This window comes from Tachyglossus aculeatus, chromosome 2 (assembly GCF_015852505.1).
Source record: "Tachyglossus aculeatus isolate mTacAcu1 chromosome 2, mTacAcu1.pri, whole genome shotgun sequence".
NCBI classification, from domain to species: domain Eukaryota; kingdom Metazoa; phylum Chordata; class Mammalia; order Monotremata; family Tachyglossidae; genus Tachyglossus; species Tachyglossus aculeatus.
The window spans coordinates 21,505,212-21,522,129 of record NC_052067.1 but is presented as its reverse complement, the minus strand read 5'-3'; the positions used below and the strand labels follow the sequence as shown (position 1 = coordinate 21,522,129).

The 16,918-nt window shown below is 45.7% G+C and overlaps 1 protein-coding gene across 3 annotated transcripts in view; it reads left to right on the top strand.

Annotated features, from left to right (window-relative positions):
* The first annotated feature begins 8,753 nt into the window (after positions 1-8,753).
* Positions 8,754-16,918, top strand: part of ANO10 (anoctamin 10) — a 255,780-nt gene continuing 247,615 nt past the window's right edge. For all 3 annotated transcript variants that reach the window (XM_038772331.1, XM_038772321.1, XM_038772311.1), the window contains exon 1: positions 8,754-8,853. The gene's annotated coding sequence lies outside the window, so the exon portion shown is untranslated. The remainder of the gene's footprint in view (positions 8,854-16,918) is intronic.

The following is a 16,918-nucleotide window of genomic DNA, read 5'->3' as shown; positions in this document are numbered from 1 at the left end:
TGGGAAGAGCACGGGCTTGGGAGTCAGAGGACCTGGGTTCTAATCCCACCTCTGCCAACTGCTTGCTGTGACCTGGGGCAAATCACTCAACTTCTCTGTGCCTCAGTTCCCCTCTTCTCCTTCCTACTTAGATTGTGAGCCCCATGCAGGACAGGGACTGTGTCCAACCTAATTAATTTGTATATTCCCCAGCATTTAGAACCATGTTTGACCATTAGTAAGTGTTGAACAAATGCTATTTAAAAAAAACCCAAAAAACTGGGGCAGGATGGATGAAAACAGTAGCCATCATGGCTGCTGCTGAGATTTATAAGGTTATAAAAAAGGAACCACAGTACTATAGAGTGTAATGTAAGGGAACCTGGGAAACAGAGGTGGGGGTGAGGGACAAATTTGGGTTGTGAGGACAGTTGCAGGGAAGGTTCTGGGAGAGTGGGGAAGGATTTATAATATAATATTTTATTTGCTTGTAGTGCTTGGTTGCTCATTAGGATTAGTTTTGGACTCTAGACTGTAAGCTCCTTGTGGGCAGGGAACATATCTATCAACTCGCTTATATTGTACTCTCCCAAGTGCTTAGAACAGTGCTCTGCACACATTAAGCTTAATATGTAAATCCACGGGCAAGAATAACCCCCAATACATCCATTCCTGATATAAACCTATTTTCAAGGACTGTAATCTGGTTTTATTATCAGGTACTCTTAATCACATCTTCCTTAAAATCTCCAGCTAAACCATAAGCTGAGAGCCCAGTTTTGTGAAGTTCCCAGTACTGAGGTAAACTTTGATCCCATCTTCCTATTATTCAAGGGTAGAGTTTAGCATTCAATTGCTGCCACGCACACTTAAAAAAGCAGGTTATGAATGCTCTCTTTAATTCCAAGGCCAGAATTTCTTCCTCTCTTCCAGAAGGGTCTGGGTTGGACAATGGCAAGCAGGGAGAGTTGCCTGAAAATGAACTAAAGCACAGACCACCATCAGAGATCTATTTTTGAAGAAACCTGAGTTGCTAAAGGCTGTCCTGGTAATGTATACCCTTTGAATTTAGGATAATCATTGAAATGTCAGAAATGCAATGCATTGCCTGCTGTTGTATTACTTGTACATATCTATTCTATTTATTTTATTTTGTTAGTATGTTTGGTTTTGTTCTCTGTCTCCCCCTTTTAGACTGTGAGCCCACTGTTGGGTAGGGACTGTCTCTATATGTTGCCAATTTGTACTTCCCAAGCGCTTAGTACAGTGCTCTGCACACAGTAAGCTCTCAATAAATACGATTGATGATGATGATGATGATGAGGTTTGGCAGATATTTCTCATGTTTGCATGAAGTAAATCTGAAGGCAGTTGAAAATAGTTACCAGATTCTGCCCATTTCTTAAAAGAGACAGCATAAACCAGGCAGGACTTCAAAAATACTACTTTTCGTATGTGGCTCAATCAGGAATTGTCTTACTGAAAAATGCTTTCCCAGAACAACTCTTGAGCAATGAATACATGTCTGTTGGACGAGATGTCTTGTCCTGTCTAAATTCCCCGTGGGACTCTGAAACCAAAGCCTCCCAGGCATGATTCTGGGAGGAAGTGATAAAAGGAAGTGGAACTACTGGAGTGGCAGGTAGTTCCACTCTGGAAATCCCCCCTTGTCCTTCCTTTTCATCCAGAGATGGGGAGCCAAATGCCAATTTCAACAGCTAGCACCGATCCTAGTGCCATCCCAGATCCAAACAATGCCTTGGCCGATAGGGAAGGCAGGGAAGGAGTAGTGAAACATCTCTGCCCAGGTCAGAGCAGTCTGTCCATATTCAGTGGACCAGAGCCAGTAGGCAATGCTTCCTGGGGCTGGGTGAAGGTCTGCATGAACTCTACAGACCATTCAGAGAAGCAGCGTGGCTCAGTGGAAAAGAGCCCGGGCTTTGGAGTCAGAGGTCATGGGTTCAAATCCCGGCTCTGCCAATTGTCAGCTGTGTGACTTTGGGCAAGTCACTTAACTTCTCTGGGCCTTAGTTCCCTCATCTGTAAAATGGGGATGGAGATTGTGAGCCCGCCGTGGGACAACCTGATCACCTTGTAACCTTCCCAGCGCTTAGAACAGTTCTTTGCACATAGTAAGCGCTTAATAAATGCCATTATTATTATTATTATTCAGGCCAGGATCTGGAGTTTCTGCTGCTATTGCCAGCCTTCTCCGTGCCCAGAGCAGCAAGGCCTATCAGCAAAATCCTGGATCTGGATTGGGGTGGTCTCCTTAGACAGTGAAGCAGTGTCACCTGGTGGGATGATTGCAGGCCTAGGAGTCCGAGGACCTGGGTCCTAATCCTGGTTTTGCCACTTGTCTCCTGTGTAACCTTGGGAAAGCCACTTAACTTCACTGAGCCTCAGTTCCCTCATCTGTAAAATGGAATTAAGGTAGTGAGCCCCTTGAGGGACAGAGACTGTGTCCAACCTAACGACCTTGTATCTACCCCAGCAATTCAGGAAGGCTCGTGGAAAACAAAGGAAAAAGGCCATTTCAAGCCAGCTGCACTGAGCCCCTTCCTTCCTCTCCCCTTCGTCCCCCTCTCCATCCCCCCCATCTTACCTCCTTCCCTTCCCCACAGCACCTGTATATATGTATATATGTTTGTACATATTTATTACTCTATTTATTTATTTATTCTACTTGTACATATCTATTCAATTTATTTTATTTTGTTAGTATGTTTGGTTTTGTTCTCTGTCTCCCCCTTTTAGACTGTGAGCCCACTGTTGGGTAGGGACTGTCTCTATATGTTGCCAATCTGTACTTCCCAAGCGCTTAGTACAGTGCTCTGCACATAGTAAGCGCTCCATAAATACGATTGATGATGATGATGATGATGGTTGACACATAGTAAGCACTTAACAAATACCATAATTACTATTTGTATCATTAATGTGGTGAAAAGAGCATGAAGTCAGGAGACTGGTGTTCTAACTCCAGCTCTGCTATTTACCTCCTGTGTGACTTAACATCTTCTCTTAACACTTAACTTTTCCGTGTTCCAATTTCCTAAGGGGATGATAATACGTTTCTGAAACTTAGAGAGATTTTGTGCGCAGGGACTGCATCTACCAAGTCTGTTGTATTGTACCCTCCTGGCTTTTATTACAATGTTCCACACACAATAAGAGCTCAATAAATACCGTTGATTAATTGGTGGATTGATTGATTGACAAAAAAATAAGGTAAATAAGCCCACCCAGTTTCCCTGTTAAGCTTAAGTCCTGTTTTAGCCTAGAGTCTGGGGCATTTGATCCAATCACTTCCACTCCACAGAGTTCAGAGTGTCAGAACAATGCCAGGGTTTGCTGGGGTTTAATTTTAACCCCAAATGTTTCCACCTCCTCCTCCTTGTTTGCTGAAAGAAAAAGGGAAAGCATACATATTTGGAATGGTGTCCTAATCCATTTTTCCACAAACACAATTTAATTAGTCCTTTGAAGGTTCTTATTTGTCCGTTATTGCCTTGCCACCTAAGAATGTATGCTATAAGCTACATTAGACTGTAAACTCGTTCCTCTAGACTGGAAACTTGTTGTGGGCAGGGAATGCGTCTATTAACTCTGTTGTAGTGCACTCTGTCCCAAGCATTTAATATAGTGCTCGGTACACAGTGTGCACTCAATATATACCATTAATTAAGAATCCAGGTAGTTCTGTGTGAACATTCTTTCCTATAATCCTGAGTGAAAAAAATGTGGCACTTTTATCCATTAAATGCTCAGTTTGATTAAAATGTCCTAATTAAAAAGCAAACCCGTAGCTTTTCAAAATATCAAACTACACATAAAGACTTTATTTTCAAATCCCTTTATGTACATGGAATGCCTGGCATTAAGTTGATTGTCTGGTTTTTAAACTAAATGGGCTCCATTAACTTAGTAGAGCCTTAAATAGCCAATGTTTGTCTAGTATTCCAATTCGTATTACTTTAGCAACCCTTTAAGAAACCCAAGTTTGGAGAAGCTTCCACTCTATCTGTTATAAAACTGACTGTAAATAACAACTGTGATGGTATAATTTAAAACACAGATTCTTCCTTTTATACTTTCATTTGTTTATTGATGATTTCATCACAAAAGCAACTTTTCAAAATTGGTAGGCTAGCTTTGCCTGTAAAAATGATGTATTCAACCTCAATTGCAAACAGAAGCTGAATTTCTGCGAATTGGGTTATTGCATTTATAAATGGGGAATTTTACGTGCAGTTAGAAGCAGGGTCACTAATTCAGGCTGGGTAATGCTTATTTTTCCCCTCGCAGGGTTGCCCCAGCAGAGTTTCCAGTCTTTTACCAGTCTCGACTATGGGAGGGAGAGTCAAGCAGAGGCCTAGCCATTCTATTCCTAGCTTGGGCAGTGGCTAGTGAGTGGAAGGCAATCGGCTACGAGTCAAAACTCCCCTGTGCTGGGCAGCAGCTATACGGGAGAGAGTTGAGGACAGAGACTCAAGTTTACTGCTCGGAAGGAGGCAATGGTAATGGCAATGGCCATATTTTTACCAAGAAAACTGTATGGATACACTACCAGAATGATTGCAGATGGAGGTGGGGCAATCTGGAAGAGATGTGTCCACGGTGCCACTATGGGTTGGTGATGGCTCAACAGCATAAGACAAGACAATGTTTATTTTTGCAAGTACAATTTAAGACTTGGATTTAACAAAACGTGCTTCTGTAGGCCAGCAAGAAGAATTTTGAAAATGTAAATAATTTATCTTCACAATGTTATAAGAAACACTTCCTAGATCTCACTAAACTCCAATCATTAAGGCCTGTCACTGATATTCTTAACACCCATATATATATGTATAGGGGTAGGATATATATATATTGGGCTCAACCATATGGTAGGCCAAGGTAGGTTCTCTGATTCGCGTTCAGGTGCCCTGTTTCTTTCTAATTTCCTTTTCATAAATGAATGACTAGATAAAAAGTTGGAATTGAAAGCGATAGAATGCCTCCCCAGAAATAGTCGGAAGAATCTTGAGAAGTAGCTGGCAAACGTGGGTGGTGATGGCTGGAACAGCTGTTGGGTTATAACACTGCGGCCCAGCATTGGCTGCAAATGAATCTTTCAAGGAAAATACTTTCATGTGTACTTTGCCATGGGTTGGGTTCCCCTGCTTGCCTACTGGATTATTGGACTTGGTTCCCCAATGGGAAATTATATTTTTTTTATTAATCGTATTTATTGAGGACTTACTTTGTGCAAAGCACTATACTAAATGCTTAGGAGAGTACAATATAACATCAGACACATTCCCTGCCCACTACGAGCTCACAGTCTGGGGGGGACAGACATTACTATGAATAAATAGCTAAATAAATGAATTAATTGCAGATATATACATATGTGCTGTGGGGAAGGGAGGGAGGATGAATGAAGGAGCAAGTATGAGCAGTACAGAAGGGAGTGGGAGAAGAGGAGAGGAGGGCTCAGTCAAAAGGCTTCCTGGAGGAGATGTGCCTTCAATAAGGCTTTTAAGCGGGGAAGAGCAATTATCTTGGGGAAGCAGTGTGACTCAGTGGAAAGAGCGCGGGCTTGGGAGTCAGAGGTCATGGGTTCGAATCCGGGATCTGCTTTTAGACTGTGAGCCCACTGTTGGGTAGGGACTGTCTCTATATGTTGCCAATTTGTACTTCCCAAGCGCTTAGTACAGTGCTCTGCACATAGTAAGCGCTCAATAAATACGATTGATGATGATGATGATGATCTGCCACTTGTCAGCTGGGTAACCTTGGGCAAGCCACTTAACTTCTCTGTGCCTCAGTTACCTCATCTATAAAATGGGGATTAAAGACTGTGAGCCTCACATGGGACAATCTGGTCACCTTGTAACCTCCCCAGCGCTTAGAACAGCACGTTGTTGGGTAGGGACCGTCTCTATATGTTGCCAACTTGTACTTCCCAAGCGATTAGTACAGTCCTCGGCACACAGTAAGCGCTCAATACATACGATTGAATGAATGAATGTTGGGTAGGGACCGTCTCTAAATGTTGCCAACTTGTACTTCCCAAGCGCTTAGTACAGTGCTTTGCACACAGTAAGCGCTCAATAAAAATGATTGAATGAATGAATGTTGGGTAGGGACCGCCTCTATATGTTGCCAACTTGTACTTCCCAAGCGCTTAGTACAGTGCTCTGCACACAGTAAACGCTCAATAAATACGATTGCGTGAAAGAATGTTGGGTAGGGACTGTCTCTATATGTTGCCAACTTATATTTTCCAAGCGCTTGGTACAGTGCTCTGCACACAGTAAGCGCTCAATAAATACCATTGAATGAATGAATGTTGGGTAGGGACTGTCTCTATATGTTGCCAACTTGTATTTCCCAAGCGCTTAGTGCAGTGCTCCTCACCCTGGGCTTCAAGGCTGTCCATCACCTCGCCCCCTCCTACCTCACCTCCCTTCTCTCCTTCTACTGCCCAGCCCGCACCCTCCGCTCCTCCACCACTAATCTCCTCACTGTACCTCGCTCTCGCCTGTCCCGCCATCGACCCCCGGCCCACGTCATCCCCCGGGCCTGGAATGCCCTCCCTCTGCCCATCCGCCAAGCTAGCTCTCTTCCTCCCTTCAAGGCCCTGCTGAGAGCTCACCTCCTCCAGGAGGCCTTCCCAGACTGAGCCCCTTCTTTCCTCTCCCCCTCGTTCCCCCTCCTTCCCCCCGTCTTACCTCCTTCCCTTCTCCACAGCACCTGTATATATGTATATATGGTTGTACATATTTATTACTCTATTTATTTATTTTTCTTGTACATATCTATTCTATTTATTTTATTTTGTTAGTATGTTTGGTTTTGTTCTCTGTCTCCCCCTTTTAGACTGTGAGCCCACTGTTGGGTAGGAACTGTCTCTAGATGTTGCTGACTTGTACTTCCCAAGCGCTTAGAACAGTGCTCTGCACACAGTAAGCGCTCAATAAATACAATTGATTGATTGATTGTCTCCCCTTTCTAGACTGTGAGCCCGCTGTTGGGTAGGGACCGTCTCTATATGTTGCCAACTTGTACTTCCCAAGCTCTTAGTACAGTGCTCTGCACACAGTAAGTGCTCAATAAATTCCATTGAATGAATGAATGAATGATCCTGCTGTTGGGTAGAAACCGCCTCTATATGTTGCCAACTTGTACTTCCCAAGCGCTTAGTACAGTGCTCTGGACACAGTAAGCGCTCAATAAATACGATTGAATGAACGAGCCCGCTGTTGGGTAGGCACCATCTCTATATGTTGCCAACTTGTACTTCCCAAGCGCTTAGTACACTGCTCTGCACACAGTAAGCGCTCACTAAATACGATTGAATGAATGAATGTTGGGTAGGGACCGTCTCTATATGATGCCAACTTGTACTTCCCAAGCGCTTAGTGCAGTGCTCTGCACACAGTAAGCGCTCACTAAATACCATTGAATGAATGAATGTTGGATAGGGACCGTCTCTATATGATGCCAACTTGTACTTCCCAAGCGCTTAGTGCAGTGCTCTGCACGCAGTAAGCGCTCAATACATACCATTGACTGAATGAATGTTGGGTAGGGACCGTCTCTATATGTTGCCAACTTGTACTTCCCAAGCGCTTGGTACAGTGCTCTGCACACAGTAAGCGCTCAATAAATACGATTGAATGAATGAATGTTTGGTAGGGACCGTCTCTATATGTTGCCAACGTGTACTTCCCAAGCGCTTAGTCCAGTGCTCTGCACACAGTAAACGCTCAATAAATACGATTGAGTGAATGAATGCTTGGTAGGGACCGTCTCTAAATGTTGCCAACTTGTACTTCCCAAGCGCTTGGTACAGTGCTCTGCACACAGTAAGCACTCAATAAATACGACTGAATGAATGAATGTTGGGTAGGGGCCGTCTCTATATGTTGCCAACTTGTATTTTCCAAGCGCTTGGTACAGTGCTCTGCACACAGTAAGCGCTCAACAAATGCCCTGCTGAGAACTCACCTCCTCCAGGAGGCCTTCCCAAACTGAGCCCCTTCCTTCCTCTCCCCCTCCTCCCCCTCTCCATCCCCCATCTTACCTCCTTCCCTTCCCCACAGCACCTGTATATATGTATATATGTTTGTACATATTTATTACTCTATTTATTTATTTATTTATTCTACTTGTACATATCTATCCTATTCATTTTATTTTGTTAGTATGTTTGGTTTTGTTCTCTGTCTCCCCCTTTTAGCCTGTGAGCCCCCTGTTGGGTAGGGACTGTCTCTATCTGTTGCCAATTTGTACTTCCCAAGAGCTTAGTCCAGTGCTCTGCGCATAGTAAGCGCTCAAGAAATACGATTGATGATGATGATTGATGATGATGATGATGATGAATGAATGTTGGGTAGGGACCATCTCTAGATGTTGCCGACTTGTATTTTCCAAGCGCTTAGTGCAGTGCTCTGCACACAGTAAGCGCTCAATAAATACGACTGAATGAATGAATGTTGGGTAGGGACCGCCTCTATATGTTGGCAACTTGTACTTCCCAAGCGCTTAGTCCAGTGCCCTGCACACAGTAGGCGCTCAATCAATACGATTGAATGAATGAATGAATGTGAGAAAAAGGAGGGCAGGGCGGGCTGCCGCCACTAGGGGGAGGCGGGGGCGGGAGTGGAGCGCGCGCGCAGGCGCATTGGCGCTTTGTCGTCGCCGCCGCCGCCCAGGCTGCGCAGGCGCTGTTGGTCCCGGCCGGTCCGTTGCCCCTCTCCGACGGCTGCCGATCCGTTCCGATCCGTTCCGATCCCATCCGATCCCTTCCGATCGGTTCCGATCGGATCCGGCCGCCTCCTCCCCCGGGCCTGGGCAGCGGCGGAGAGAAGAGGAGGCCCGGTAAGCCAGCGCAACCGGTCGTCGACGGGCAGAGCTGCGGGGTCTTGGGTAGGGACCGCCTCTACGTGTTGCCAACTTGGACTTCCCAAGCGCTCAGTCCAGTGCCCTGCACACAGTAAGCGCTCAATAAATACCACTGAATGAATGAATGTTGTAGGGACCGCCTCTACATGTTGCCAACTTGTACTTCCCAAGCGCTCAGTACAGTGCTCTGCACACAGTAACTGAATGAAGGAATGTTGGGTAGGGACCGCCTCTAGATGTTGCCAACTTTCACTTCCCAAGCGCTTAGTACAGTGCCCTGCACACAGTAAGCGCTCAGTAAATACCACTGAATGAATGAATGTTGTAGGGACCGCCTCTACATGTTGCCAACTTGTACTTCCCAAGCGCTCAGTACAGTGCTCTGCACACAGTAACTGAATGAAGGAATGTTGGGTAGGGACCGCCTCTAGATGTTGCCAACTTTCACTTCCCAAGCGCTTAGTACAGTGCCCTGCACACAGTAAGCGCTCAATAAATACCACTGAATGAATGAATGTTGTAGGGACCGCCTCTACATGTTGCCAACTTGTACTTCCCAAGCGCTCAGTACAGTGCTCTGCACACAGTAACTGAATGAAGGAATGTTGGGTAGGGACCGCCTCTACATGTTGCCAACTTGGACTTCCCAAGCGCTCAGTACAGTGCCCTGCACACAGTAAGCGCTCAATAAATACCACTGAATGAATGAATGTTGTAGGGACCGCCTCTACATGTTGCCAACTTGTACTTCCCAAGCGCTCAGTACAGTGCTCTGCACACAGTAACTGAATGAAGGAATGTTGGGTAGGGACCGCCTCTAGATGTTGCCAACTTTCACTTCCCAAGCGCTTAGTACAGTGCCCTGCACACAGTAAGCGCTCAATAAATTCCACTGAATGAATGAGTGTTGGGTAGGGCCCGCCTCTAGATGTTGCCCACTTGTACTTCCCAAGCGCTTAGTACAGTGCTCTGCACACAGTAAGCGCTCAGTAAATACGATTGAATGAATGTTGGGTAGAGATCGTCTCTATATGTTGCCAACTTGTACTTCCCAAGCGCTCAGTACAGTGCTCTGCACACAGTAAGCGCTCAGTAAATACCACTGAATGAATGAATGTTGTAGGGACCGCCTCTAGATGTTGCCAACTTTCACTTCCCAAGCGCTTAGTACAGTGCCCTGCACACAGTAAGCGCTCAATAAATACCACTGAATGAATGAGTGTTGGGTAGGGCCCGCCTCTAGATGTTGCCCACTTGTACTTCCCAAGCGCTTAGTACAGTGCTCTGCACACAGTAAGCGCTCAGTAAATACGATTGAATGAATGTTGGGTAGAGATCGTCTCTATATGTTGCCAACTTGTACTTCCCAAGCGCTCAGTACAGTGCTCTGCACACAGTAAGCGCTCAGTAAATACCACTGAATGAATGAATGTTGTAGGGACCGCCTCTAGATGTTGCCAACTTGTACTTCCCAAGCGCTTAGTACAGTGCTCTGCACACAGTAAGCGCTCAATAAATACGATTGAATGAATGTCCCAAGCGCTTAGTACAGTGCTCTGCACACAGTAAGCGCTCAGTAAATACGATTGAATGAATGTTGGGTAGAGATCGTCTCTATATGTTGCCAACTTGTACTTCCCAAGCGCTCAGTACAGTGCTCTGCACACAGTAAGCGCTCAGTAAATACGATTGAATGAATGTTGGGTAGAGATCGTCTCTATATGTTGCCAACTTGTACTTCCCAAGCGCTCAGTACAGTGCTCTGCACACAGTAAGCGCTCAGTAAATACCACTGAATGAATGAATGTTGTAGGGACCGCCTCTAGATGTTGCCAACTTTCACTTCCCAAGCGCTTAGTACAGTGCCCTGCACACAGTAAGCGCTCAATAAATTCCACTGAATGAATGAGTGTTGGGTAGGGCCCGCCTCTAGATGTTGCCCACTTGTACTTCCCAAGCGCTTAGTACAGTGCTCTGCACACAGTAAGCGCTCAGTAAATACGATTGAATGAATGTTGGGTAGAGATCGTCTCTATATGTTGCCAACTTGTACTTCCCAAGCGCTCAGTACAGTGCTCTGCACACAGTAAGCGCTCAGTAAATACCACTGAATGAATGAATGTTGTAGGGACCGCCTCTATATGTTGCCAACTTTCACTTCCCAAGCGCTTAGTACAGTGCCCTGCACACAGTAAGCGCTCAATAAATACCACTGAATGAATGAATGTTGTAGGGACCGCCTCTAGATGTTGCCAACTTGTACTTCCCAAGCGCTTAGTACAGTGATCTTCACACAGTAAGCGCTCAGTAAATACCACTGAATGAATGAATGTTGGGTAGGGACCGCCTCTAGATGTTGCCAACTTGTACTTCCCAACAGCTTAGTACAGTGCTCTTCACACAGTAAGCGCTCAATAAATACCACTGAATGAATGAATGTTGTAGGGACCGCCTCTAGATGTTGCCAACGTGTACTTCCCAAGCGCTTAGTACAGTGCCCTGCACACAGTAAGCGCTCAATAAATACGAATGAATGAATGTTGCGTAGGGACCATCTCTATATGTTGCCAACGTGTACTTCCCAAGCGCTTAGTACAGTGCTCTGGACACAGTAAGCGCTCAATAAATATGAATGAATGTTGGGTAGGGACCGTCCCTCTATGTTGCCGTGTACTTCCCAAGCGCTTAGTACAGTGCCCTGCACACAGTAAGCGCTCAATAAATACGAATTAATGAATGTTGGGTAGGGACCGTCGCTATATGTTGCCAACTTGTACTACCCAAGTGCTTAGTACAGTGCTCTGCACACCGTAAGCGCGCAATAAATACCACTGAATGAATGAATGTTGTAGGGACCACCTCTATATGTTGCCAACTTGTACTTCCCAAGCGCTTAGTACAGTGCTCTGTACACAGTAAGCGCTCAATAAATACGAATGGATGAATGTTGGGTAGGGACCGTCTCTATATGTTGCCAGCTTGTACTTCCCAAGCGCTTAGTACAGTGCTCTGCACACAGTAAGGGCTCAATAAATACGATTGAATAAACGAATGTTGGGTAGGGACAGCCTCTATGTTGCCAACTTGTACTTCCCAAGCGCTTAGTACAGTGCTCTGCGCACAGTAAGTGCTCAGTAAATACGATCGAATGAATGAATGAATGTTCGGTAGGGACTGCCTCTATATGTTGCCAACTTTCACTTCCCAAGCGCTTAGTACAGTGCCCTGCACACAGTAAGCACTCAATAAATACGATTGAATGAATGAATGAATGAATGGGTTCAAATCCCGGCTCCACCACTTGTCAGCTGTGTGACTTTGGGCAAGCCAGTTAACTTCTCTGTACCTCCTTTACCTCATCTATAAAATGGGGATTAAAGACTGTGAGCCTCATGTGGGACAACCTGATCACCTTGTCATTCATTCATTCATTCAATCGTATTTATTGAGCGCTTACTGTGTGCAGAGCACTGTACTAAGTGCTTGGGAAGTACAAGTTGGCAACATATAGAGACGGTCCCCACCTAACAGCGGGGTCCAAAGCCTGAGCTCTTTCCACTGAGCCATGCTGCTTCCCAGCCCTCCCCTCCCCGCCTTCAAAGCCCCGCTGAGAGCTCACCTCCTCCAGGAGGCCTTCCCAGACTGAGCCCCCCTTTTCCTCTGCTCTTGATAATAATAATAATGGCATTTACTAAGAGCTTACTATGTGCAAAGCACTATTCGAAGCACTGGAGAGGTTACAAGGTGATCAGGTTGTCCCACGGGGGGCTCACGGTCTTCATCCCCATTTTACAGATGAGGGAACTGAGGCACAGAGAAGTTAAGTGACTTGCCCAAAGTCACACAGCTGACAATTGGTGGAGCCGGGATTCAAACCCATGAACTCTGACTCCAAAGCCCATGCTCTTTCCACTGAGCCACGCTGCCCCATCGCCCTCCTCCCTCTGCCTCCCCCAGCACTGGTGTATATATATATATATATATATATATATATATATATATATATATATATATATATGTATATGTGTGTATACACACACATATTCATTAGTCTGTTTATTTTATTAATGATCTAGACTGTGAGCCCGTTGTTGGGTAGGGACCGTCTCTATATGTTGCCGACTTGTACTTCCCAAGCGCTTAGTACAGTGCTGTGCACACAGTAAGCGCTCAATAAATACGATTAAATGAACGATGTGCGTATATCTATAATTCTATTTATATTGATGCTATTAATAATAATAATAATGATGGCATTTCTCAAGCACTTACTATGTGCAAAGCACTGTTCTAAGCGCTGGGGAGGTTAAAGCGTGATCAGGTTGTCCCAAGGGGGCTCACAGTCTTCATCCCCATTTTCCAGATTAGGGAACTGAGGCACAGAGAAGCTAAGTGACTTGCTCAAAGTCACACAGCTGACAATTGGCGGAGCCGAGATTCGAACCCATGACCTCTGACTCCAAAGCCCGTGCTCTTTCCATTGAGCCACGCTGCTTCTCAGCCTGTCCTTTTGTTTTGCCGTCTGTCTTCCCCCCTTCTAGACTGTGCGCCCGTTGTTGGGCAGGGATTGTCTCTACCTGTTGCCGAATTGTACTTTCCAAGCACTTTGTACAGTGCTCTGCACACAGTAAGCGCTCAATAAATATGATTGAATGAATGAATCTATCATTCTATTTATTTATTTTGAGGCTATTGATGCCTGTCTACTTGTTTTATTGTCTGCCTCCCCCGTTCTAGACTGTGAGCCCATTGTTGGGTAGGGATCGTCCCTATCTGTTGCCGAATTGTACTTTCCGAGTACTTAAGCCAAGTGCTCTGCACACAGTAAGTGCTCAAAAAATACGATTAAATGAATGAAGGAATGAATTCCTTTCTGAACTCATGGAGCAAGTCGTCTACACTCGCTGCCTCAAATTCCTCTCCTCCAACTCCCTCCAGGACCTCCTCCAATCTGGCTTCTGTCCCCTCCACTCCACCGAAACTGCTTTCTCATAGGTCACCAATTACTTCCTTTTTGCCAAATCCATTCATTCACTCAATCGTATTTATTTAGTGCTTACTGTGTGCAGAGCACTGGACTAAGTGCTTGGAAAGTTCAATTCGGCAACAGATAGAGACAATCCCTACCCAACAGTGGGCTCACAGTCTAGAAGGAGAGAGACAGACAACAAAACAAAACAAGTAGACAGGCATCAATATAAATGAACAGAATTATAGATATGTGCACATCATTAATAAAATAAATAGAATAATAAATATGTACATATATTCACATGTGCTGCGGGGCAGGGGGATAGAGCAGAGGGAGGGAGTTGGGGCGATGGGGAGGGGAAGAGGAGCAAAGGAAAAGGGGGGAAGGCCTCCTGGAGGACATGAGCTTTCAAAAGGGCTTGAAAGGGGGAAGTGTGCTAGTTTGGTAGATAGTTTGCTAAATCCAAAGTCTCCTACTCTATCCTAATCCTCCTCGACCTCTCAGCTGCCTTTGACACTGTTAACCATCCCCTTCTCCTCAACACATTATCTAACCTTGGCTTCACGGACTCTGTCCTCTCCTGGTTCTCCTCTTATCTCTCTGGCCCTTCAGTCTCAGTCTCCTTCTCTGGCTCCTCCTCCCCCACCCATCCCCTTACTGTAGGGGTTCCTCAAGGGTCAGTTCTTGGTCCCCTCTTCTCTATCTGTACTCACTCTCCTGTTGAACTCATTCACTCCCACGGCTTCCAAGCATCATCTCTACGCAGATGACACCCAAATCTACATCTCCTTCCCAGTTCTCTCCCTCCCTCCAGGCTCGCATCTCCTCCTGCCTTCAGGACATCTCCACCGGGCTGTCCTCCCACCACCTAAAACTCAACATGTCCAAGACTGAGCTCCTTATCTTCCCTCCGAAACCCTGTCCTCTCCCTGACTTTCCCATCAATGTGGACGGCACTACCATCCTTCCCCTCTCACAAGCCCACAACCTTGGTGTCATCCTTGACGCCGGTCTCTCATTCACCATACACATCCAATCCGTTAACAGAACCTGCCGGTCTCACCTTCACAGCATCGCCAAGATCCACCCTTTCCTCTCCATCCAATCCACTACCTTGTTGGTACAGTCTCTCATCATATCCCGACTGGATTACTGCATCAGCATCCTTTCTGATCTCCCAATCTCCTGCCTCTCCCCGCTTCAGTCCATACTTCACTCTGCTGCCCGGATTATCTTTGTACAGGAACGCTCTGGGCATGTCACCCCCCGCTCCAAAATCTCCAGTGCTTGCCTATAAACCTTCACATGAGGCGAAAACTCCTCACTATTGCCTTCAAAGCTCGCCATCACCTCGCTCTCTCCTACCTCACCTCCCTTCTCTCCTTCTACAGCCCAGCCCACACCCTCCGCCGCGAACCTCCTCACTGGGCCTCGTTCTCGCCTGTCCCGCCATCAACCCCTGGGCCACGTCCTACCTCTGGCCTGGATACCCTCCCTCCTCATATCCACCAAATTAGTACACTTCCCCCCTTCAAAGCCCTACTGAAAGCTCACCTCCTCCAGGAGGCCTTCCCAAACTGAGCTCCCCTTTTCTTCTGCTCCTCCTCCCTTCTCCATGGCCCTGACTTCCTCCCTCTGCTTTATCCCCCCTCCTCCCCACATCCCATAGCACTTGTGTATATATGTAAATAAAATAGTACTGCAGTACTGCATACAGTAAGTGCTCAGTAAATACGGTTGAATGAATGAATGAAAGGGAGGCTAGGGGTGGAGCCGCTGGAGAATGGCAGGGCCCTCTGAGGAGGGGCCAGATTTCGGGCGGTTCCCAGGTCCCTTGTACTTTGTCTACGCCTTTCATTCTGTGACCTTTGGACATTTGACATTTGCCCCAACCCCACAGCATTAATGTACATAACTTTAAATTACATATTATAAATTATTTATAATCCCGGTTCTGCCGCTTATCTGCTGTGTGACCTTTGGCAAGTCACTTCACTTCTGTGCCTCAGTTACCTCTTCTGTAAACTGGGGATTGAGACTGTGAGCCCCATATGGGACAGGGACTGTGTCCAACCCGATTGCCTTGTACTTAGAACAGTGCTTGGCACATAGTAAGTGCCTAACACATGCCATTACTATTGTTGTTGTTATTATTATTATTATTATATTACTGTTTGTCTCCCCATCTAGATTGTAAGCTCGTTATGGGCAGAGAACATGTCTGCTAATTCTAATATATTGTATTTTCCCAAGTGCGCAGTCCAGTGCTTTGCATATAGTAAGCACTCAGTAAATGCGATTAATTGATTGGCCAGTGTGATGAGACAGGAAACAGCAGGTGAGAGCGGGGAGCCCAGCTCTGGTGGAGTAACTGGTGGTTGCTCAGCGCGCATTGTCCAGATTCCCTCTGAGTTGTAGGCACTGATGACCATAGTGTACTCTCCCAAGGGCTTAGTACAGTGTTCTGCACATAGTAAGTGCTCAATAAATACCAATGATAGATTGATTAGCCTTTCCTCAAACAGTTCTGTCAGGGACGAGCCTCCTCAAAAAGTTCCCTCTCCGTCCTTTCTTCCATTGGGCCTATTTAGTTAACTCCTGAGTTTGGATCCTAGGACATTTGACTGCTCTGTAGTATGTGAAACTAGGAAGGCAACAGAACTAGTAATGGAAGGCCCGAGGCAATGACTCAGACGGGTGGGTAATGTGGATGGAATGGTCTGCCTTCATGTGGCTTTTATTTTATTGTTAGACAGCACCAATGCTCTTCTCTTTTTGCTGTGTCTGATAGTGGGCTTTCGGCCAGTGCTGAGCTTGAAAGCCCCTTCTTGAATAGTTGTAATAGAAATTAAGTGCAACAAAATCATAGTCATCTAATTTAATTCTCTGTGAGTTCCCACGACTTTAAAAAAACCTGTTTAACAGGGCTTAATCACCTTTTCTTTATTTAACTCTCCATTATTTATGAAGCTATCTTAAATTACTTTCAGTGGGTCATTAGCTCAGAAACTGAAAGTGCAAAACTGATTTTAAATCTTGAAGGGATTTGCTTACCTTTATTCTTCCTGC